Source organism: Mauremys reevesii, linkage group 5 (genome assembly GCF_016161935.1).
Source record: "Mauremys reevesii isolate NIE-2019 linkage group 5, ASM1616193v1, whole genome shotgun sequence".
Classification (NCBI taxonomy): Eukaryota; Metazoa; Chordata; order Testudines; family Geoemydidae; genus Mauremys; species Mauremys reevesii.
The window spans coordinates 46,036,722-46,062,495 of record NC_052627.1 but is presented as its reverse complement, the minus strand read 5'-3'; the positions used below and the strand labels follow the sequence as shown (position 1 = coordinate 46,062,495).

General features: G+C 40.7%; 1 long non-coding RNA gene across 2 annotated transcripts in view; it reads right to left on the bottom strand.

Annotated features, from left to right (window-relative positions):
- Nucleotides 1-25,774, bottom strand: part of LOC120405548 — a 56,074-nt gene that overhangs the window by 10,782 nt on the left and 19,518 nt on the right. Inside the window, exons 2-3 of one of the 2 annotated variants that reach the window (XR_005598659.1) lie at nt 10,656-10,773; nt 718-765 (exon numbers count right to left, since the gene is read on the bottom strand). This is a non-coding gene — a long non-coding RNA (uncharacterized LOC120405548). Of the gene's footprint in view, nt 1-717; nt 766-10,655; nt 10,774-25,774 lie in introns of those variants that run through there. The other variant, XR_005598660.1, reaches the window with a different exon arrangement.

Genomic DNA, 25,774 nt, shown 5'->3' with positions numbered 1-25,774 from the left:
TTAACTGTTGTGTTTGCACCTGAAATAAACTGACTGTCTCATGGCTTCAGATTTTATTGCCTAAGATTCAAAGCTCTAGTCTGCACTTCTAGTCCTCTGCTTTAATTGATATCAAATTTCTCCTTGGGAGGGAGTATGTATATTTACCAGTATCAGATTATTAGTACTTCACAGTAATGATGCAAAACCAGTCTTTTTAGTACATCCAATTTATATCCAGAAAATGGCAATGCATGCTGGAAAACGACTTCCAGAATCAAGTCATGATTTACCAATACAAGCCTATGATGTACACACACCTTAAAGATACTATCTAACTCTTTTGCCCAACAAAAGATGCATTATAGATAAACCAAATTCAAATTAAACAGATTTACCTGTAGTGTATATGTATCTGCAATAGCTAATCAGAGTCCACTGGGAGAATACTCATTACATGTGTCTACTCTGGGGGCAGTGGAAAAATATCTGCTTCATCCATCCGTGCCTGACATTTAAGAAAATGTCCTTGGGTCATTTGGGACTTTATTAAATGACTAAAAGCAGATCAAAGGTTAGGCACCTTCTGCTTTTGAACTTGTTGGAGGACAAGAATCTTTATATACCCAGTCAGAAAGAAATACCATGGGAAAGGGACAAAGAGAGAGAAGTTATTACATACCAGTTCTGCCACCCTTTCTTATGTTGTGTAGTTTACCAACCATGTTTACTCATGAAAGTAGTCAATGGGAGTTAGTTCATGAATAAATGTTGACAAATCAGGGCCTTAAATACAAAGACAGTGTTTGGTAAAGCTTAGCAAACAATTGTTGTTGTTTTTTTCAGTTTGGCCACTGAACCAAAAAATTCCCCCCAAATTGGTTCATTTGGAATCGAAACTGAACATAATCAGAAACAAAATTGTTCAGGTCCATTGATATCAACCCTTTCCAAAGTAAATGTCAATTAGAATAAATATTTTCAAAACTAAAACAACATTTGAAAATAAAATGTCAAAATAGTTCATTTTAAAATGTCAAAACAAAATGTTTAGACATATTTTAAATATATTTTCCCCAGTTAAAACTATTCTCTGAATTCAACCTGAATTTGCAAGTGGTTTTGCCCCCAAAATTTGCCCAGCCTTAGTACTCAGACAATCACTTAGATACTTGATAAAACAGTCCTGTCCCCATTGAAGTTAATGGCAAAACTCCCATTGACTTCAATAGGATCAAGAATTTGCCTAAGATCTTAAAACTCACCTCTGCCATGGTGCATACAGAATAAAATGTGTTTATTTTGCTGATACCTCATTCTCCTATCTGCTAACCTTCCTCTCACTGTTTCATCTACCTGTTGCATCTTTTCACGACCCTATAGTGTAAATTCTCTGAGCAAGTGACTTGTCTTTTTTTACATTTTTGTACAGCACCTGTCAAAAAGGGACAATGATCCTTGATTGAGTCCTTTATCCCTTAGAGAAAAACAAATAAGAAGGATCAATAGATACCAATTATCCCCAGAAAAGACTCTTAGCTGGTATTTTGTTTATTTTTGGGTTACATATTGTGTGAAGTATTGCTCAGCACTTTCAGCTGTGGTGAGCATACTTCTCTACCCATATTTTTGCCACTTCAAAAACTCTAGTTCATGTTTTCCCTTTTCATACTTTTTGAATATGAATGCTTACCTGCTTAAATATTTAAAAAACTTACTGGTAAACAACCATAACTATATACGCATGCTCAAATTCACATTTCGGATTAATCAAGGAAGCAATGACCATGAGATGGTTGAGTTCAGGATCCTCACAAAAGGAAGGCAGGAGAGTAGCAAAATATGGATTCTGGACTTCAGAAAAGCAGACTTTGACTCCCTTAGGGAACTGATAGGCACAATCTCCTGGGAGGCTAATATGAGGGGGAAAAGAGTCCAGGAGAGCTGGCTGTATTTTAAAGATAGAATAGAGTATAAGAAACCCTTCTTGTTAGCAAGGTGGACAGGGAAAGTGTGGGACCCTTACTGAATGCGGGCGGCAACCTAGTGACAAATGTGGAAAAAGCTGATGTACTTGGTGTTTTTTTTGCCTTGGTCTTCACAGCTCCCAGACTGCTGTGTATACTTCGAAATTGTTTTTCACATAAATGTATGTTGGATCTGGTACTTTCAATGAACTCAAATTTTTATTATTTTCTTGTCCTGTTTTGGATAAGTCTGTGAATTACTACACACTTTAAAATTATATTCACACACATTACCTATATAATATTTATGTAGTGACTTTCATTCAAGGATCTCAAAGATCTTTACAACTTTAACTTCAAAATTAATTGATAAAACAATAGACTCCCCAAAGAAGTTGGTAACTGTTAATATACCCTCTTTACAGATGAATAAACTGAGACACAGAGAAGTTAAGTGTCCTGTTCAAAGTCAGGCAGCAAAGCAGGGGCAGAGGGGGGAACATAACCCAGGAGTGGAGTCATGTCTCCAAAGTTTCTCTAAAACATTTTTTTTGTTTTGGGGGGAATGTAATGATTTTATTCAAAGCACTATTCTAAGGTGATTTTTTTTTAAATTTATTTCACTGACAGCAGGATTATTAACTCAGTGTATGTCTCCCTGACTTTGAAGTTTGTGCTGTGTATCTCTGCATCATTTCAGCTGTCAACACTTTTGAAAGTTGAAATGCAAACTTGATACGTTACAAGGGAGGGAAGCCAGGACAGTTACTTAATAAGGATTTTTGTGGGTAATTTGTTTGTTCTTACGGGGGATGGCTGGTAGCTTAGTTTCAACTGGAATGAAAAGGCCCAAGAGGGAGCTGAATTTGAGTCCCTCACATCCCTTGTTCTTCAGGCCAGCACAACCTGAGAGTACTGAGTGAATACTTTGCTCCTATGCAGTGCAAATACTGCACATCTCTCTTTAGTGCACACCTGAGCAGGGGCGGCTCTAGGTATTTTGCCACCCCAAACACGGCAGGCAGGCTGCCTTCGGCAGCTTGCCTGCGGGAGGTCCCCGGTCCCGCGGATTCGATGGCACTCCTGCGGGAGGTCCACAGAAGCCGCGAAACCAGCGGAACCTCCACAGGCCTGCCGCCGAAGGCAACCTGCCTGCCGCCCTCATGGCGCCCGGCAGAGCGCCCCCAATGGCTTGCCGCCCCAAGCACACGCTTGGCGTGCCGGTGCCTGGAGCCGCCCCTGCACCTGAGACCTTTTTTGACACCATCTAATGCCTTGTTTGTTTACATGGTTATATCTGACAATGAGCAAGTCTGTACCTAAGACATTATTGCAGTCTGAGAAACTTCAGGCAATGACCAAATTTACTGATGATATGTAGATGGCTTCTAAAAAGAATTTAACCATAAGTAACACCACAGTATTTCTCCCAAGATCTAACTGGCTATACAGTGAAACAGAACTTCTGGGTTATTTCTAATAGAGCCATATGGTGATTCCCTACTTCTGACAAAGGCAATTTGAGGCCCAATAACACTCCTACTATATTATTCAACTGTATTTTTGTCTTTGACTTCAAGGGGAGCATAATAAGATCCTTGATGAACTTCAGAGGGAGCCATATACAAACTTATATGTAAAGAAAATACCCAAACAAACAAAAGTTACCATATTGTGCAGCTTTGTAGGTTTGGGAAGAATTAAAGGAGCAAAACTAGGGAATCCTGGATGGCCCCATAAAAATAAAGCCTATCATTGTACTTCTTCATCAGGCATATATAAGGTATAGCCAAATAGTATTTCATTATAGATAGCAAAGAAAGCTTTAAAAAAAAAAAGGCACAAAAGTATCACATAAAGTAGTGCAATATTGTTAGTGTGTACAAGGTAAAATATTCATCAGAGTTTGATTCTGCAGCCAATAAAATGCCTCCCCACACCAAAATGAAATCTGTTGCTACTCTTGGGAATTGCTGGCTAAAGAAAGACTACTAACAGATATTTTGATATTTCATGTTTTCTCAGAAGTACATTGGTACCTTGCATATTGCTGGGAAAAAGAGCAAGTAGAAAGAAATTGCTGAAAAATGTGACATTTATGCATGTGTGGCAAAAAAACTCTTAAAGTGGCACTATTGGTTAATGTTTTGCTGATTTGTTTTAATTAAAATTGTCAATAAACTGGGCTGACACCTATATGTTACATTAGTTTATACAGGTTCATGTTTTTGAGAAAGAAATTCACACATATGCTACTCTATCTTTCAGGTGCCAGCTATCTATCCCATTCAAAAATCTCCATTAGGTGCTAGTGTAGTTCATCAGGATTTAACAATAAAAAACTTTGTTGAACGTCAAAGTAGTAAAATACTGTGGTCCTAAAGGGAATGGTCAAGAAATACTCCTGTAGAGTGTTTTGATCCAAGCTCTCGTTTATGTTAGGGCCCATTTTATAGCAAGCTCAACTAATATGCTGTGGGATATCTGGTTACACAGAATAGCCCCAAAGTAGAATGTGCTATGGACATTTTTGTCTTTCATCTTTTTTTCAAAAAGCTTACCTGAATCCCAAACTCATCATCAAAATTATTGGCACTGAAGCTATTCAAGTAACTGATAACAAAACCCCCTAATGTCAAAAGTCATTTAATTTTTCTATTAAGAAGAATGAGTCCATCTCTAAACATATTAAAATATTATTCACTTTGACAACAGAACTAGTTCAAAGACATGAACTATTTCTATATTAAAGAAGAGAGGCAATCAGTATTTTTCATCTTCTAAGAATCTCTATAATACAAAAAAATCTATCATGTCTAATGGAACTGGTAAGTACCCAGAAGGCAAATGTCTATTTTTTTTATTTAGTTCTAGTGTGAAATCTGGTTTGAAATGAGCAGTACCAGTTAACTCACATCTCTAATACCAGAAAAGTTTGACCAATAATGAATAAGTATTGTTCATATTTTTTTAAATGCCATGAAATTTTCATTATTGTTCTATGGCACATTGTTGTACTATTAATGAGTGATTTCTAAACCAATGTATAATCTGTGGGCTGTTCTTAATATTTAAAACTATCACATGTTGCAATATTTCTAAAGGTTTCTATTTAAAATAGATTGGCAGGTTTTTTAAAGGAGGTGTCAGTTGTCATTATTACATTGTAGTTAAGTACACTGTAGCTTTGTTCAATTTAATACCATTCACCAAAAAATGCAGTTATTGTACCCTCTCCTATAAATGACAAAATCTGTGATGGATGAATAGATTACATTATATGGCAACATTTTAAGTGTGCACAGCATCATAACAAATTAAGCCATGTTAGTTTTGAGGATACAAACAATTCCAGGCATTTCATTATGGAATTTTTAGTTTTGAATGGGTACTAATCATTACGAATGAATTATAAAAACATATGCAATTATTTTAAAAAAATAAAATGCAAAACATGTAAATTGATGTGTTCAATAAATTTTAAAATTATTTACACATTTTCAAATCAAGCAAATGCAATCAGTCAGCAATTACAGAGTGTGGCAAGTTGTGTAGGCCACACCTTAATTCTCAATATCAGTTGTTACTGCAGTATTGCAGTACTAGCAGTTCAGTGACAATCACAGAAATCAGTATAGTTATGTAACTAATATGGCAAAACTAATCCTTCCCAAGCAGCTGGATTGTTTGATGAGGATTTCTTTGAGTCTGGGAAAAACAAACAAGGTATGGACTGAGCCCTGGTCTACACAACGAGTTTAGGTCAAATTTAGCAGCGTTAGTTAAATCAATTTAACTCTGCACCCGTCCACACGACGAAGCCATTTTTGTCGACTTAAAGGGCTCTTAAAATTGATTTCTGTACTCCTCCCTGACGAGAGGATTAGGGCTGAAATTGACCTTGCTGGGTCGTGTGAACACAATTCGATGGTATTGGCCTCCAGGAGCTATCCCAGAGTGATCCATTGTGACCATTCTGGCCAGCATTCTCAACTCAGAAGCAATGGCCAGGTAGACAGGAAAAGCCCCGCGAACTTTTGAATTTCATTTCCTGTTTGGCCAGCATGGCGAGCTGATCAGCACAGGTGACCAGCCAGAATCGCAAAAGAGCTCCAGCATGGACCAAACGGGAGGTACGGGATCTGATCACTGTATGGGAAGAGGAATCCATGGTATCAGAACTCCATTCCAAAAGACGAAATGCCAAAATCTTTGAAAAAAAATCTTTGAAAAAAAATCTCCAAGGGCATGAAGGACAGAGGCTATAGCAGTGCCACATGAAACTTAAGGAGCTCAGGCAAGCCTATCAAAGAGCCAGAGAGGCAAACGGCCACTCTGGGTCAGAGCCCTAGCCATGCTGCTTCTATGATGAGCTGCATGCCATTCTAGGGGGTGCCCCTACAACAAACCCACCCTTGTGCATGGACTCAGTCAATGGACTCTCATGCAACAGGGATGTGGATTTTGAGGACAAGGAAGATGAGGAGGAGGAGGTTGAAGATAGCACACAGCAAGCAAGTGGAGAAACCGTTCCCCCCCACCGCCCGCAACAGCCAGGAACTGTTTATCACCCTGGAGGCAATACCCTTCCAACCCACCCAAGGTGGGCTCCCGGACCTTGAAGGCAGAGAAGAGACCTGTGGTGAGTGGGATGCATTTGCAGCCAGTATAACTACTGAAAAAGTCTGTTAACGTGTATGGGGATGGAGCGTAAATCCTCCAGGGACATCTCAATGAATCTCTCCTGTACTCCCAAAGCCTTTGCAAAAGGTTTCTGGGGAGGGCAGCTTTATTCCGTCCTCCATGGTAGGCCACTTTACCATGCCAGGCCAGTAGCACTTACTGTGGAATCATTGCATAACAAAGCATGGCAGCGTATGGTCCCGGTGTTTGCTGGCATTCAAGCAACATCCGTTCTTTATATCTCTGTTATCCTCAGGAGCGGGATATCATTCATGGTCACCTGGTTGAAATAGGGTGATTTTATTAAGGGGACATTCATTCCCACGTTATGAAGTTTAAAGAAGCCAAAAGACTGTGGCTTACCATGGCTGCCTGCAAGCCGAATTCTGTTGCCTGGCCCTCCACGTGTGATCTCTCACACCAAACTGGCAGGCCCTCAATATAAGAGGCAAAATGCGACCTTGTACTGAAAGCACATGTGCTATGTAATGTTAACAGCTTGGTTCACCATGAAAGAGTCTACCCATTGTTCTCTAAAATGTGTCTTTTTAACTACTACTCTCCCTTTTTTCTCCCCTCCCGCAGCTGCAAATGTTTCAACGCTCCCCCTATCATCCTGGTCCCAGAGGCTAACGCAGATAAAAAGGTGAAAAAAACTGCACTCACAATTAAATGTTCTCTGAGCTCTTGCAGTCCTCCCACACTAAAAGAGCTCAGCAAAATGCATGGAGGCAGGCAATATCAGAGTCCAGGAAAGCACAAAATGAACGCGAGGAGGGATGCGCAAGAGGACAGGTGGCGGCAGCGTGATGAGAGGAGGAAGGATGCAATGCTGAGGCTACTGGAGGATCAAACTGATATGCTCCGGCATATGGTTGAGCTGCAGGAAAGGCAGCAGGAGCACAGACTGCCACTGCAGCCCCTGTGTAACCGACTGCCGTCCTCCCCAAGTTTCATAGCCTCCTCAGCCAGATGCCCAAGAACGTGGGGTGGGGCCCTCTGGGCACACAACCACTCCACCCCAGAGGGCTGCCCAAGCAACAGAAGGCTGTCATTCAATATGTTTTGAAGTGCAGTGTGACCTTGTCCTTCCCTCCTCCCCTCATCCACCACCTCACCTGGTGCTTCCTTCCTCCCCACCCCCCCCTCCCAGGCTACCTTGGCCGTTATCCCCCTATTTGTGTGAAGAATTAATAAAGAATGCATACATTTGAAACAACAATTACTTTATTGCTTCTGCAAGCGGTGATCGAAGTAGGGAGGTTGACTGAACCAAGGGGGTGGGTTTTCATCAAGGAGAAACACACACAACTGTCACACCTTAGCCTGGCCAGTCATGAAACTGGTTTTCAACGCCTCTGTGATGTGCAGCATGCCTTGCTGTGCTCTTCTAATCGCAAACAGCTAAGTCAGCAAACAGCGCCAGAGAGCTTTTAAATGTCCAAAGGCACATTCTACCACCATTCTGCACTTGCTCAGCCTATAGCTGAACTGTTCCTTACTACTGTCCAGGCTTCATAAGCCATGGGAGAAAGAGGTAGGCTGGGGTAGGTGCGACCACACGGTGCTGCCAGCTGGGAGAGCAGCCTGAGGCAAAAGCCTCCAGCTTGCATGATATTCCAGTCAGGACTGAATCTCCATTAGATGAAACTTAAAGAAGAGAATGACCTGGAGTCACACCCATTTATGTCCAGGCGCCCCTGACCAACCTCACCGAGGTCGGCCAGGAGCACCCACGAGACAACGACGACGGTCAACTGCTCCATCTGCCACAAGCAAGGCAAGGCAAGGCAAGGCAAGGCAAGGAGTTGTTGCTGTGTAGCAATGCAGTATTGCGTCTGCCAGCAGCACCCCGGAGATGTATGGTGACAGGGAGCTGAGCGGGCTCCATGCTTGCCGTGGTATGCTGTCTGCACGGGTAACCCAGGAAAAAAGGCAAGAAACGATTGTTTGCCGTTGCTTTCACGGAGGGAGGGAGAGAGCGGGGCCTGACGACATGTACCCAAAACCATCTGCAACAATGTTTTTGCCCCATCAGACATTGGGAGTTCAACCCAGTATTCCAATGGGCGGTGGAAAATGTGGGCACTGTGGGATAGCTACCCACAGTGCATCACTTCTAAAGTCAACGCTACCCTCGGTACTGTGGATGCACTCCACCGACTTAATGAGCTTAGTGGGGACATACACAATCAACTGTATCAAATCGATTTTAAAAAAAATCAACTTCTATTAAATCAACCTAATTTCATAGTGTAGACATACCCGGAGTGGATGATCCAATGTCAGTTATTTCAGACAATGCTGGAACAGCCTCCACAATACTTGCTCTTTCCTAAGTTGAGGAGCAGCCAGTGGATATATTGATGACACGAGCTCCCTAGTGGACCTGAACTCTGTGGCATGCAGGGCACAAACAAGCCCCACAAAGTTCTCTATATAGAAGCCACCTTATATTTAAAAAATTGCAGAAGAACTGCACTGATTCTGTTCCAAGGCAGCTTTCTGGATTGGCATAAAAAGAGGCAGAAATTGTCCCTAATTTATTTTACAGGTATTTTAATATATTTTGTGTTTATGGTTTGAGGTACAACTGACAATAATTACTGTAGTCATCACAGTTGTTAGACCAGTACCTCAATACTGTAATCTGGGTGTGTTTGGCAAATTTAAAAGGAATTAGGATTTATTTAATGTATCAGAATGCCATGACTGAAGAACAAAAAAGTCTTTACTATTCTACAAAAATGGTAGTGCACATGAAGCAGCACTATCTTCCACACACTGGCCTGCCAACATGACCTGACATGACCCAGAGAAACCACTTCTAGAAGCGAGTAATTCATTCAGTCCAATACCCAATACTTTCATTTCAGATGCCCAACAAGAGTGTTAGTGCCAAATGCCATGGTGGGTTTTGTGATATGTTGATATGAACTAACATTTAGTTGGTGAGTAGGAACTTCCATGAGATCACCAACTCACTTCACATAGGCAACTGAACTAACATCATGAACATGGCTTCTTTTTACCACCAATCAGGACTAACTTGAACTGGCTATCTAGAAGTGAGTTTCATTATCCCACTACAAATCCTCTGTGCTACCTAGTCCCCCTACTTAAAGATTATCTAATATTGTTTTTGAAAATGGATTTCAATGTTCACTTTTTTTGGTGTACAGAATCAGGAGTTTCATTCACTTAAAATAACCACTTTGTTTGTTTAATGTGTATCCTTTTGCAAATATGGGCACTGGGTTACAATATGTATAAATGGGAATTACACAGTGCAGGATTAATGATCAGTTAGCTTATTCAAAGACTAGTAGTTACTTCCCTTTTTGGGTGAAAATATAAGCACACACTGCACTGAGACTGAGTTCTTAGTTACTATGGTAATAGAACCATGGTAGTTAATTTTTTCCCCCCAACACATTTTCTACTGAAATAGTTAGAACAAAGTATTCTCCAGTTAACAGCAGATCAATTGCTTTTTTCCTCTCCTGCCAGGCAAACTACAGGCAAAGAGGAGTCATATCGCTTAACAATATTGCTAGTGGGAGACTGGATTAAAATAATCAATGTGGCTTTTAACAGTGGCTTTTCATGTTAAATGAAACTCTAAAATTGCAGTTCTTGGATTGTCTCCTGCCACTGTACTGGATTACATTATAACTATTATTCCCTGTAGCATCTGAATATAGAACAAAGGAATAAATATATCCTATAAATTATATCTGCTCTTCTTCTCCTCTTCATATGTGTCTAACCCTTTTTAGTTTTCTACTAAGCATTTGTCCAATTAGACACACAGGTTAATGCTTCTTTGTGGGGAAAAATATTTTTTTGAATCGCTTTTAAATTAGCTGCCTTTCAACAATCAATTACGCAGACCTCCCTCATCCCCAGAGCAACCCCCCCTCAAAAAAACCGAAAAGATTATTTTTCTTTTAAAAACAAAGTTCATGTCCCAAAAATCACCAAACCACGCTCATCAAATACATTAATTGGTACCATATTACATACCATCCTCAGCAGCCTGTGCAGACAGGTAAAAGTAGGAACAGGCTCAAGACTGGTGCATTTCACTGTGATCCACTACTGTGAGGAAACCTGCATTTCCAGTAGTTGTGCTGTACTTGTCCTGTGGATAAAAAGAATAAACATAAGAACGGCCATACTGTGTCAGACCAATGGGCCATCTAGCCCAGGATCCTGTCTTCTGACAGTGGCCAATGCCAGGTGCTTCAGAGAGAATGAATAGGATGTGTCAGTCCCTGGTACAGTCATAGAAATGTATGACTGGAAGGGATCTTGATGGTTTATTTAGTGCAGTCCCCTGCCCTGAGACAGGACATGATCAATCTTAAACTTTATTAAGCTCTTTAAAAGCATATTTTAAATTTTATGTTTTAAAACTGAATTAATGGGGGAAAAGATTTTATCAAAAGCAATCTCTTTTAAAAAGTATACTATTAAAGTGATGTGCAAGGATCTAGCCACATGTCAACCGTTAATGTTAATAGGAATCAGGTGGATAAATCCTGCTGTAAATTTATCTCAAAATATTCAACATTCCAATGAAAGTAATCCCCTAATTTTAATTTAATTTCATTTCTAAGAAAAAGTGCACAATTTATCCTGGGAAAAATACTAGTAAAAGTCATTGGATAAAGTATAATCCTAAATATTTTGGAAAGTGTCTGTTACAGCTGCCTCCCTGCTGCATTCCTTTTTTGTTTTCCTCTCTGTGTGGCCGCCCGTCCCGGCCATGGGGCTAGCAAAAATCATAGCCTGGCCCTGCTCAGTGGAATGGCCTTTGCAGACTAACCGGAGCCATTGCTCTGCTCAGGTGGGGGTGGGCCTCTGCCTCCTTTGTTCAGACCTGGGCTCGGTGTAGGGGGCGCTGCCCAAGAATGCAAGACCTTATATGGCCACATAGCTGAGCATGTAAGTCATGTCTGTGACTTAGAACTAGCCCAGACACGTCTGTGCACACCTGAAGTCTTTTCCCTGCTTTCTCTCCTCCCCTCTAACAAGGGGAACCAATCAAAGTTACTGGTGGGAAACTGCCTAAGTCTGCCTATATAACCAGACATTTTCTAATCAGACCTCGGAGAAGGTCCTTGCTTTGCCACCTGGTCTGATCAGCTAGGGGTCTTTGGGAGGCCCTCTCCCCGCTCTCGTTTGTTTTTGAGTGTACCCCCGTTTTTAAACTCCCCTCCCACGAACAACGAATTTTGCCTGGAGATCTCCTGATTATTGTGAGCAAATTGAGTCCTCTCTGTGTCCTCTGATGCTGCTGCTGTGCCTGCTTCTGCCTCTGCTGTTGTCTGGGGATTGGTAAGAACTCTCTCTTGCAGACCCCTCCTGTTCTAGCTGCTGGCTTTCTTTCCCCAACAGACAGACCCAAGTTAACTCCTTGGTCTGCATCTGTAATCTGGTTCTGGTTCTGCAGCTCCTTTGCTGCTAGAAATAAACCTGTGCCTCCCTGGATTCTATCCTGGGCAGCTCACTTGCAGTTGCTCCACTGCTGCAGCCACACCCTTGGAGAACCACCCCTAGTATAAGGTGCACTCATTAGGTTAAGTTAGGTTTAGCATTATACTCTGTAAGTTAGGCTTAGAGAATTGTTGCATTGTGTTTTGTTACTTGCTAATTTGTGTAGTCTTGGTTAAGTTAGATCATAGATAAGATTTGGCTGTGTTTTGTATAATTGTGGTTAAGTCTGTCTTTCCACTGCAACCCCCCCCCCCCAGCTTCTTTGTGTCCCTCTGACTCCTTACAGTCTCTCTGTTCTCTGTGTCTCTCTAAGTTTAAGTCTCCCTCTGCTCCACCACATGCTTCTCTTCCCCCATCCCAATCTAGCATAAAACCCCATTGGTTACCTTTTTCTTTCTGATACACCACACATTCTACATTTACCCCACTGTGACACATTTTTACCTAAAATTGTTCGTTATTTAACATATTTTTCCATAACTGTTAGTTGGTTATATGCTGCTGTGACACACCTTTTTACATAGAAATTGTTAGCTACCTGTTGCTTTTATACTTCAGTGTTAATTGTTTACCAACTGTATTGTACCCCACTATTGAAACCCCCTATACTGTTCACCAAAAGAAACCCCTCCCCAATTGTCTACCTTAACAAACCCCATACCCCTCACTATTGAATTTTCCCTGTTTTTGCATTTTCTTAATAAAGTTTATTTTGCACCCCACCCGTGTGGTAATTGTCCCCCAAGATCCGCTACCTGCTGGCAGGGACAGAAAGCACAGGGGCTTTGCACACTCTCCCACTAATGGAATATATTGGCCAGATTCCCAGCTAGTGTAAACCAGTGTAGCTCCACGAGAGTCAATGAAAATATTCTGATTTAGACCATCTGAAGATCTGGCCTTTATAATTCTACCACAGTCTGCAAGTTCAGCAGTTTTTTTATTATGATTATTTTACATGACAATGGAAATCACTTCCTAACCTTGCAGTAGCTGATTTTTGATGCATGTGCGAGTAAATAACCCAGAGTTTAAACAAACATTTGCTATTAATCATTCTAAGAAATAGGGGCATTGATTTATAAATGTATTCATGAGTCAGACTTGCAATAGTCATGGATGAGTAAATTAAACAGGTATTTATTCTCACTTTATTAAAGACTGCAGGAGTTATATATTCTATTCTCATGATTTTTTAAATATATAATGTAGCTGCATACTATAAATCAGACAAATAATTACAAATAATGGATGACTATATAACATAAAATTCCCATTATCCAGAAGGCCAAGTTAAAAGGAAAACTTCATAAAGAGATTTGAAAACACAGTATTAAGGATAGCCTCCTTAAAAAGAAAGATGTTAAAATAAAAGATCCCAAAAGACACCTAATATTTCAACATATCAGCAATCCTTTATCTTCATATGTTCCATGTTTTATTATGTCTTGGTCTACCAGATAGGGTTGCCAACAGTGCCTTATTACAAGGGACATTGCTTAATTTTCTCATCGCTGTACAAGATTGGGAGTTGTTGAATGCTGCACAAAGCAGCAAGCAATATCCCTGGTGAATGTAGGTGCATAGTGCTTATTTATTGTTAATAGTAAATAATAATAGGAGGGGCAGGGTGCTAAGAAAACCATCCCTTATTTTTGAAATACAATGTTGGCAATGCTAATACTGTGGTCTCTGTGACAGGGGTCTTGGAGAGATATAGCAAGTTTCTCATTCAGACAGGGGTTTGAGGCCTGCTGTTTTGGAAGGACTTTTCTCCTCTCCTCTCCTCCACATGCCATTAGATATAAAGGCCAAGATTTTAAACAAGTCACTACTGCTTTTAGGTGCCTCCCAAAGGGTGCCACTTTATAAGGAGTCACAAGTTGCCCCTCCTCCCCTGACCCCAATTTGAGGCATCCCAAATCACTAGTTCAGAAGGGGAAGCTTTATATGAGTACATGAACCCTGCGCCCTCCCTCTGCAGATGAAGAGGGGTAGTAATTGTAATACTTTTAAATGCCTTCTCTAGATATTACCCAGAGATGCTGTACAGATTATTATTTTTAATTTACTGCTTTGTAATTCATATTTGATTAAACTAATGTTTTGGGCCTACTAAACTTAGACCTGATCTCAGAACGCTTATTGGTCTGGAGTTTGATCCTGCAAACTGCTCAGCACTCCAGCTTTGATACACATCACAGGCTTAACTTTAAATATGTGAGAAGTCTCACTGACTTCAATGGCACTACAGATATGTTTAAAGTTAAGAACATGCTTAAGTGCTTTGCTGAATCGGGACCAAAAGGACTGAGCAACTTGCAGGACTGACTCCATAAGTATTCCCTGCTGAGGTCAATAAAAATGTAAATGATTAAATGTTGCTGCATCAGGACTTTTGATCTTACAAAGAATATATTAATTATTTTATTTAACTGCATTTTGAAATTTTCTATTTTTATTTTTGTTGTTAGAAATACAATGATTTTTGAATGGATTCAAAATACTTATTACATAAAGTTGAAATCTGAACTAAAGTCTGCCAAAGTTTCAGACTGTGAACTTGTTAAACAAAAAGACAAATATACTAAAATTATGAGACAAGCTGCTATCTTTTGCAACAATATTTGGAACGCTCTGCTGGTTCACATTAGTATCTTATGATGTTATTAAAAAAACCTTGCAGTGAGCTGTTTGGCAGAGATTCAGGCTTTAACCAACTAGTCCTCCCAGGCTTGCTTGGGAAAGCTGGGGAACTCACTACTATTCGCCATAGGCTGAAGATAAAAATTAAGGGTGAAAGCTGCCAATGTTCATATATTTGACTCTACTGTTTTACTTGAGTGCAAGACCAGCCATAGGGAAAGAAAGACTGTAATAGCCTAGCCCTAGAACAACATCAACACATTTAAAGTATTTTTCTTTAGTTTTTGCATTTGATTGTAATTTAAACTTTCTTAATAGCCCCTGTTTTAGCTTTTAACATCTGTGAATAACTTTTCATAAAAGAGAGCGAGCATAATTTGCAATTTTTGGGCTGGTAGTAGGAGGGTCTTCAGGCACTAACTGTTTTTATGTTTGCTTGTTTTTTAATTTGTACTCTGATGACAAGCTGAAAAGTACGTTATAATAATAAAAAAGGGGAAAATTAACAAACACCAACATAAAAGAAAAAAACAAATCAATCACACAAATTTTCCAAAGCAGACACTATTATTGTGCCAGTATTTCTGATCATTTGCATTTCTTTTAACATCTAAGTTTTTGCATATGCAAAAACTTGTGAGCATAAAGACCATATTTGTGTATGCAAATTAGTTACATGGCTTATTCTACCTGATATTTGTGCCAAATGCAACTTTTCACACATCTAGATTTTTGTTCATGTAAAAACTTGAGACATGAAAAAAACATGGATTTCTGGTATGTGTTGAAAGTGGGCCAAGTCTTATAGATTAATTTGAAGCCCTTTTGAAAATTTGGTACACAATATTTATACTTGCATTACATTACTGAGTGTATCCACAACACTTATTTAAGGACAAAAGGGTGAAAAGGAAGACAAAGACACTTATCTCTTGTGTACTTATGGACTGATAGCCAATGGAATTCACTCATCATAAAATCCATATATAGTAGTTAACTCTAATTTGCAGAAGAAGAGGTTGCTCTGCTATTCCACAGTATTCCTGACCTAGCTAAGGCACCACCCTAGAAAGAAACATGATCATATGGGCCCTTACGCCCAATGGGGTACCACTGAAGTCAACAAGATTCAACTCAAATCGACCCCTTTGCAGTATCCAAACCAAAATAACCTTTTCAGAGGTCTGGATGGAGTCAGGCTAACTTGGGAAATTCAGCATTCATGGTGATTGGCTCTTTTGTCCCAGCTTCCACTAAAGCAGCAGCAACAGCATGACTGTTTAGTTGAATAGGTCCACCAGGGAATGTGTTATGTGTGCTCTATGAACTGAATTGACTTCCCATCTAATTCACTGACCTGGTTTTAATCTGTAGAGCCTTACATGGGTTTAGCAAGTTTACAGATCACCTCTCTCACCAAGCATCCTTAGGAAGGTTAAGAGGAGGCATTGAAACACTCTTTCAGACAGTCCTTAGAAGTGGATGCTGAAATGCATATCTGGAAACAGGACATATATTAAGGAGCATCCCCAGCTCATACTCTTTGGTGATCCACCAGAGCCCAAATTTACTAACCTTCAGAATAATAGATAAAGCATATCTTTTGGTAAATCATTTGCTTTAGCAGAGGTTATCCTTGAGAGGATTTTTCTTATGATGACCCATACCAAGAAGGAGTCCTTTATGCTGCGTATTGTGGGCAATTTAATTTAATGTGTTGTTTTGTTTTAATTTATGTCATAGATGGATTTAGGAGCTGTGGCAACTAGGGCGTAATACAGCTCCCACTGAAGTCCCCAGAAAAAATCCCATTTACTTCAGTGATAGGTGAATTAGATTGTTGGTGCCAAAAAGTCATGAAATAAAGTAAAATGAAACAGAGTTATGACTAACCTTTTATCTGCCATGAGAGTAGAGACCTAAAATTTCATGCTTCAGGGTTCAAACAGATCATTGCAGAAATCAAGATAGAATGTTGAACAGTTTTGCACATTTAGCCATGTACCAGTATATATTATTGGGCTTTTCACATTCCTCGAAACCTTCAAGAATTACCCACAGTCAGGACAGGCTATGAGACTTGAAAGATGAGTGACCTGATCCAGTATGGCAAACCTATAGTCTCACTCTTAATCATTCAGAGCTTTTATATAGCTGATATTCATTTGAATTACTGCTATTTATTAAGAGCTAATACTATACTCAAGCTTGTACAAGACATAAGGACCACGTGGTCCCTGCCCAGAGAATCCTTCTGCCTAACAGAATGACAACAAAAAACGTTGGGAACATCTGAGGAAAATGCTCTTTGAGTGGTTTTCCATTTGTTGTCATACAACAAGTGGGCCAGAGCATTTTCAGTGAATGGGTATAAAAAGGCTAATAGCCTAGTGCATTGAGATAGGGGAGGAATTCCAGGCATAGGAGCAGCATGGGAGAAGCAAGAAGAGAATGAAAGGACACAAAGGGAGACATGAGATGACAAAGTAAAGGAGGCAAGTCATTACAAATGTCACAGATATAGACAAGTACACTGTCCCATAGCATATATAATTACTAAACATTGCTATGAAGGAAAATAGGATTATGTAGTAGGTTCCAACTGATATTTTACTATCTTTGCTTTTTCTTCAATTCTGCAATTCAGAGTTGGTTTTCTAAGAGAATTTACACTAGAATTTGATACAACTGCTCTTACTGCTGCATCATGCTGCTCTTTCTGTTGAATCAAGGTAAAGAAGTTTTACTTGTCTTTTTGCAGAGAATCATTATACGTATATAAAACATGATCTATTATTTGGCTGCACTTATTTTATGTTGTACTGATTCAGACTGTACCAATAATTGATCTTATGTAATAAATACAAAATTTCACTTAGTTGTACTATACTATGTCCTACTGGATACTTTTCTAAGTACTTTTAAAAATTGTTTGTTCCACTAAAACAAAACAAAACTCCCTTTTCTTCTATGAATTGTCTCATGCATCACTTATAAAAGACCTTGCTAGCACTGGAAATCAGCTCTGATGAGGCAAGCTATAGCTGATTTCTTGAGCCAAACAATTTAAATTCTAAAAACATTTTCCATCAGACATAAAGGTCAGATATGTATGAGAGTCTCTAGGCACTTAGATGCATTATCTCCTTCTCTGAAGGGACAGAGTAGAACTATCAGAGAGAGATGGCAGATGAGAAGTAGAAATTAGATGCAGGCACTTCTGACTGGCAATTGATAAGACTGTGGGATGATGTTCTCCCGAGTTCAAGTCCTAAAAGATCTGCTACTTAGTGGGGTGTGATTGAAGTAAGCCTCCTGTTTAAACATCCTTCTTTCCTTAAAATGCCAATTACCTGAACTGCTTGGGTGATACCAAATATTTTGGGATAATTGGGAGTTTGGGTAATAGTGAGTCAGTAGTCAGAGAGTCAATACAATAGGGAGTAATAATGCTGACAGTTCATTAGAAAGAATGCTTCAGATACTAGAGGGTTGGATAATTGGGATTCAACTGTATTTTCTTTTTTCAAAATAACCAAAATGCTATGTTAGTTTGAAATAATAAAGAACCAATGAAGGGTACACAGCTCATTTGGTTTATTTAAGTCTTTTTCCTCAGCTTTGTTTCCCCAATCTGTTTTCCTCCTGCTATTGGTTAGTACTGATCTCATTCCTAAATGAACCTTTTTGGAAGGCTAAATATATTTCTAATGGAAAACAAATCAAGCAGGCAGGCAGCAGTGTCTGTGTGATTGCTGAGCTGTAGCATGATTTCTACCTAGGGGAGAGGAAAGAACTCAGACAGGCTAGAGTTCTTAGCACTGCTGTCAGACTGGGAAATGTGTGGGCACTAATCCAGTACCAAATTTAGCCAGGTCTTGGCAGAGACTGGCAAATGCATACAAGCAGGAGTGTGATCACTACCAGAGGAAAATGGCTAAAGCTCAGTTAGCTGTTGGTGAAATAACTACACCATTTTCTTCAGCAATGATACAGGATCCTGATTCCAGTTTCAATTCCTGCCGGATTCAGCCATTTGGTGAGATGATGAGAATCATCATTGTTGTGAGGAAGGACTGAAAAAAACCCCAGCAATGGAGAAAGAGAATTGTGATGGAGAAAATAGCAAAAGGGAGAGTTTAAATAGTGGATGAAACTATTTATCTTTTGTTTCGGGGTCCTGTAAATGTTGGTTTTGGTGCAAATGTATAGGTGGAGTAGGAGCCCTCTAAATACTAGACATAGGCCCAAACGAAAGCACAGGATCGAGCCCTTTGCACTCTTGAACTTTGGGCATATTCACACCTGGATCTTGTCTGGGATCCCTTTCTATAGGTGGCTTCATTAGTACACTGAATCCGAATACCCCCAAGATTTTAGATTGGCATCCAATTAAAGCTCCCAGTCTTGCAAATTGAGCCCATCACTAATAAATACAAATCACCTTTGCCAAGGCCTCAATCTCTTATAGATTCTCCGTGGAAAGATCAAGAGAGTGTTTTAATCTAGTTGACCAGATCATTGTGATTCTGTGGAGGGGAATGATATTTTAAAATAGCCTTTAATCTGTTTTTCAGTTGAATCATGAATACAATTGCACATATTTATTCTTGCAACAATTGTGTCCCTACTTCCCCAAAGCCTCAAATACAAACTAGAACATTTCTTTTACTAAAAAAACATTACGCCAATTGTTTTAAAACTTGACAGTTTTGCCTTAGATAAATAGATATGGTTGCTTCAGTAATTCAAATCTTTCTGATAGTTAATGTAGAGGACATGTAGACAGAAGCCACTGAGAAGTCTCTAGGGGTGACCGCTGTACTTTTACCAAAAAGATCCTTGATAATCCCTGTGGTCTAGCCACAACAGAAATTTTAATAAATATAGGAAAAAACAATGAGGAGTTCTTGTGGCACCTTACAGACTAATAAATTTATTTGGGCATAAGCTTTCATGGAATAAAATCAACCTCATTAGCCCATGAAAGCTTATGCCCAAATAAATTTGTTAGGGTACGTCTACACTACGGGATTATTCCGATTTTACATAAACCGGTTTAGTAAAACAGATTGTATAAAATCGAGTGCACGCGGCCACACTAAGCACATTAATTCGGTGGTGTGCGTTCACGGTCCGAGGCTAGCATCGATTTCTGGAGCTTTGCACTATGGGTAGCTATTCCGTAGCTATCCCATAGTTCCCGCAGTCTCCCCCACCCCTTGGAATTCTGGGTTGAGATCCCAGTGCCTGATGGGGCAAAAATCATTGTCATGGGTGGTTCTGGGTAAATGTCGTCAGTCACTCTTTCCTCTGGGAAAGCAACGACAGACAATCATTTCGCACCCTTTTTCCCTCGATTGCCCTGGCAGATGCCATAGCGTGGCAACCATGGAGCCTGTTTTGCCTTTTGTCACTGTCACCGTATGTGTAGTAGATGCCGCTGACAGAGGCGATTCAGCAGCGCTACACAGCAGCATTCATTTGCTTTTGCATGATAGCAGAGATGGTTATCAGCCGTTCTGTACCATCTGCTTCCATTGTAAATTGACAATGAGATGATGGTTACCAGTTCTTCTGTACTGTACTCTCTGCTGCTATCATGGGTGCCCCTGGCTGAGGTCGGCCAGGGGCGCAAAAGACAAAAATGGGAATGACTCCCCGAGTCAATCCCTCCTTTATGGTATCTAAAAATAGAATCAGTCCTGCCTAGAGTATGGGGCAAGTGTACTAGAGAACCAGTGTATCAGAGAACCAGAGAGCACAGCCGCTCCGTGTCAGATCCCGCAGAAATGATGAGCTGCATGCCATTCACAGGGGGTGCCCCTGCAACAACCCCACCGGTTGCTTCCCTCCTCCCCCAGCCTTCCTGGGCTACCATTGCAGTGTCCCCCCATTTGTGTGATGAAGTAATAAAGAATGCAGGAATAAGAAACAGTGACTTGTTAGTGAGATAAAATGAGGGGAAGGCAGCCTCCAGCTGCTATGATAGTCCAGACAGGACATTAAGCAGTGTGGGGGAGAGGAGCCCAGCATCCCACTGCTATGATAGTCCAGGCAGAACAGAATCTTTTCTTTACACATGAAGGGCGGGGGCTGATGAAGCTCAGCCCCCTGTTGCTATGATGAAGACGGTTACCAGCTGTTCTGTACCATCTACTGGGAAGTAGTAGCACTCGTGGGCTGATGATGAGGACGGATACCTGTCCTTCTGTACTGTACCATCTGCCACAAGGCTGATGATGACGATGGATATCAGTCATATTGTACCATCAGCCACCAAGGAGGGGGGCGAGGATGCTACAGTTCACTGCCGCAGCATCGCGTCTACCAGCAGCATTCAGTACACATAGGGTGACATTTAAAAGAGTCAAGAGACGATTTTTTTCCCTTTTCCTTCTGGGGTGGGGGTGGGGGGTAAATTGATGAGCTATGCCCTGAACCACCCCGGACAATGTGTTTGACCCTACAGGCATTGGGAGCTCAGCCAAGAATGCAAATGCTTTTCAGAGACTGCAGGAACTGTGGGATAGCTTGAGTCCTCAGTCCCCCCTCCCTCCCTCCATGAGCGTCCATTTGATTCTTTGGCTTTCCGTTACGCTTGTCACGCAGCAGTGTGCTCAGTCCCTGCTGTGGCCTCTGTCTGGAGATTTTTTAAAAATGTAATGGAGCTCTGATAGAACAGATTTGTCTGCCCATACAGCGATCACATCCGTACGGTCCATGCTGGAGCTCTTTTTGGATTTGGGACTGCATCTCCACCCGTGCTGATCGGAGCTCCACGCTGGGCAAACAGGAAATGATATTCAAAAGTTCGCGGGGCTTTTCTTGTCTACCTGGCCACTGCATCCGAGTTCAGATTGCTGTCCAGAGCGGTCACAGTGGTGCACTGTGGGATACCGCCTGGAGGCCAATACCGTCGATTTGCAGCCACACTAACCCTAATCCGATACGGTAATACCGATATTAGCGCTACTCCTCTTGTTGGGGAGGAGTACAGAAACCGGTTTCAAGAGCCCTTTATATCGATATAATGGGCCTCAGTGTGGATGGGTGCAGTGTTAAATTGGTTTAACGCTCCTAAAATCAGTTTAAACGCGTAGTGTAGACCAGGCCTTAGTCTCTAATGTGCCACAAGGACTCCTCATTGTTTTTTGCTGATACAGACTAACATGGCTACCGCTCTGAAATAAATATACGGTTAAGAATGGCTTTAACAAAGGTCAGTACATGCCAACATTTATCACACAATGGTGACTGCAGTATTGTATGCAATATGGTAACCATTAACTGTGGCTATCAAGAGTCACTATCTACCAACAGTCACTGGCATCAGTGGTATGGCTGCAATGTAAAACATAGTATATGATCATATAATTAAAGGCTATAATAATGCATACACACCAGGGAGCCAAGTTTAGAATTTACAGACAACCTTAAATTCTAGGATTTCCTAACTCTTGAGTGCTTGACTTTGCAATAGGGATATCCTTGACACAAAGGCCAACGCCCCCTGCCAAATTTCAAATTCCATCTCCAAAGCATGGGGGTCTTAGAGATTTTCAGGTATAAAGTCATCAGGATTTTTTAACATAGACAAAACATATTTGTCCCTACCCTTGTTTTTGGAAGTGGCTGGAGTGTTTTGGCTGAAATATTTCTCAAAAAAAATTCAGCCTGAGGAAGACACCTGCCATGGAAAAATGTAGCTTCAATGGTTAAAGTTTAGCATAGTTATTCATAACTGAAAACAATGTCTTATTATAGTGGGAAGTGTAGAGCAACCTTAATAACAGATGGTGCTAACAGCCCCTTCTACAGTACATATGGCTACCTATACATTCTGAATAAGGCAGAAATCACATGATAATTATTTAAAATGATAACATATAGGAACAAATAATTAAAATGCAGTGTCTGGTGCCTGAGAATTTGGACTTTGGTTAAAAGGTCTATTACCCCTCAGGGTCTGTTTTTTGTCATGAAAACCTACTGTAGGGTATGGAGAAGGGCTGAACTCTCTCTTGCTGACTGAGAAACTGACAGTTATCCTGTGGGGAAAAGAGCCATGAAGAGATACTTATACATATCTTAAGCAATCCAAAGAGATTTCCATTCATATTTCAAAATGTGACTGTTCTTATAATCCAGTAAGAGAGTTGCTGCATAAAAACGAGTGATAAGTAGATCCAGGGTCAGATAAGGAAAGATATTGCAAAAATAGAAAGGTTCAAAGAAGAGTGACTAAAATGATTAGAGACATAGTAAGACTTCCAAAGAAGGAGAAATTGAAGTTGTTTGGTTTAGATGAAAGATAAATAAGGAATATAATAAAATATAATACAGATGAAATAATAAATGGTGTAGAGAAAGTAAATTATATGCTTATGCTTACTGTTTCTCCTAATACAAGAACAAGGAACATTCAATGAAATGTTGAAAGGAAGCAAATTAAAAATTGCTAACTAAAAGAAATGTGTTTTTAATAACATCTAATTAACCTCTGAAATCTGTCACATATCAGAGAAGATACGCATTTAGTAGGATTTTTAAAAGGATTAGACATATATGTGGGTAATGAGACCACATTTACGTTAGACAAGAAACATTATTTTAAGAGCTATGAAGCGTCAAGCTTCTGGGCATAAGCCAGCTGCAGTAAGAAACTTTCCCTGATTATTCCATAATAGTCCACTGTGGTGTTTTTGTACCTTCATCTGAAGCTTCTCGTATTGGCCACTGTCAGACACAGAGTACTTGATTATATGGACCATTGGTCCTATGTTTTTGCTGTCTGGAAGCATCCCACAGTTCAGCTCCATTTACAATGCCTGTCATTTAAAAAGGCAACTTTAACTGTTACTACACGCTGGTATCTGAGCAACTGCAGTAAATTCCAACTCTAAGTACATGGAAACATTGCAGTACCTCAAATATCACTGCCACTAAATATTGACTTTTTAATGGCATATACTATATTCATAGTTGATTTGCTCACCTAAAAAGTATTACAAACACACCAAAAGACATTTTGTTGATTTTTGCTGAGTTTTGCACTATTCTCTCTCATAATCTCAAAGGCATGGCAGAGCTGTGAACAGTGCAAATACAGTACTTACTTTAGAAAGAAAAACTGTAAAAGGAATAGACCATGTTCCCTGTAACAAAGCTGTGTCAAGTGTTTTCCCAGCATACATATTAGTGTATGAGCCTTATTGAGTCTTACTGATAATTTCAAGATCAGAAAATAATAATAGAAAAGTCTAATAGTACCACAAATACCCAAGACTGAAAACAGATTGAGACAAGAAGTGATAAAGAAAAAGGAGCATAATAATAGAAATAGAGGAGGAAGCATTCAGCTAGTTAAAATACAATTATTTTCAAATGCTTTTTCAGGAAACCAGTGACTGCTGTTCTTTATAAAATTACTGTTCTGCAGGAGGGAACCTGCCTCCCCACCTGCCCACACCATTACATTCCGATATCAGAGATTCCATCATCCCCAACACACTGCCACATCATTGTCCAAAGTATTGTACCGATTTAAACGAAAATAGCTTTCCACTTCCTCAATTAAGAGCCCCAGCTATATATTTTATACTAGAAGTTTTATTGGTAAATACAACGCTTATTTTTTCCCACCCTTCTTCACCCCATCTCCTTTTTAAATCTCCACCTATACCTACTTCAACAACTGCTCCATGGACATGATCCAATGCCCACTGGAGTCAATGCAGCCTCCTACTGACTTCAGTGGGTGTTGGATCTGACCCTATGCGTGGAACTCCTATGGGGATGCATGTTAATACTACCTGAAGAACAAAGATATACAAGGAAGTACAGACAAATGTCACACTCCATTGTTCATTCACATTCATGTTGCCTCCCTCCTCCTTCTTTGCATCTATAGGTGACATGCCTAGGTTATAAATTCACAGCAACAGAGATAAAGTGAAAGCCAGGCCCCAATGATGTCTCAAGAGAAAAACTTCCATCTTTTTACACATCTCTAAAAGTACCTAGAACATTGTGCTAGCTGAGAAAGAAATAAGAAGTAAAGACTCTAAGGGTATGTCTACACTACAAGAGTAGTTCGATTTAACTTAGGTTGAATTTGTGGATTCAACCTTATGAAGTCGAATTTGTGTATCCACACTAAGGACACTAATTCGACTTTGTGAGTCCACACTAACGGGGCAACATTGGAAGCGGTGCATTCTGGGCAGCTATCCCACAGTTCCCGCAGTCCCCGCTTCCCATTGGAATGCTGGGTAGAGCCCCCAATGCCTGCTGGGGGAAAAATGTGTCGAGGGTGGTTTTGGGTAATTGTTGTCATTCAACCGTCACTCCCACCCTCCCTCCCTGAAAGCGCCAGCGGGAAATCTGTTAGCGCACTTTTCTGGTCAGTGACAGCACGGACGCCACAGCACTGCAAGCATGGAGCCCGCTGCGATCATCGCTGCACTTATGGCCGTTGTCAACTCCTCGCACCTTATCGTCCACCTCTTCCACAGTCAGCTGCTGAGAAATCGGGTGAGGAGGCTCCGGCAGCGCGGTGAGGACATGAAGTGTCAGAGTGGCACAGACCTCTCACAAAGCATGGGATCCCACGCCGCGGAGATCATGGTGGCAATGGGTCACGTTCATGCTCTGGAACGGCGATTCTGGGCCCGGGAAACAAGCACGGACTGGTGGGACCGCATAGTGCTGCAGGTCTGGGATGAATCACAGTGGCTGCGAAACTTCAGGATGCGTAAGGGCACTTTCCTTGAACTCTGTGACTTGCTGGCCCCTGCCCTGAAGCGCCAGGACACCCGGGTGCGAGCAGCCCTGAGTGTGCAGAAGCGAGTGGCCATAGCCTTCTGGAAACTTGCCACGCCAGACAGCTACCGGTCAGTAGCGAACCACTTTGGCGTGGGCAAAACTACCGTGGGGGTTGCTGTGATGCAAGTAGCCCACGCAATCGTTGAGCAACTGCTCTCAAAGGTAGTGAC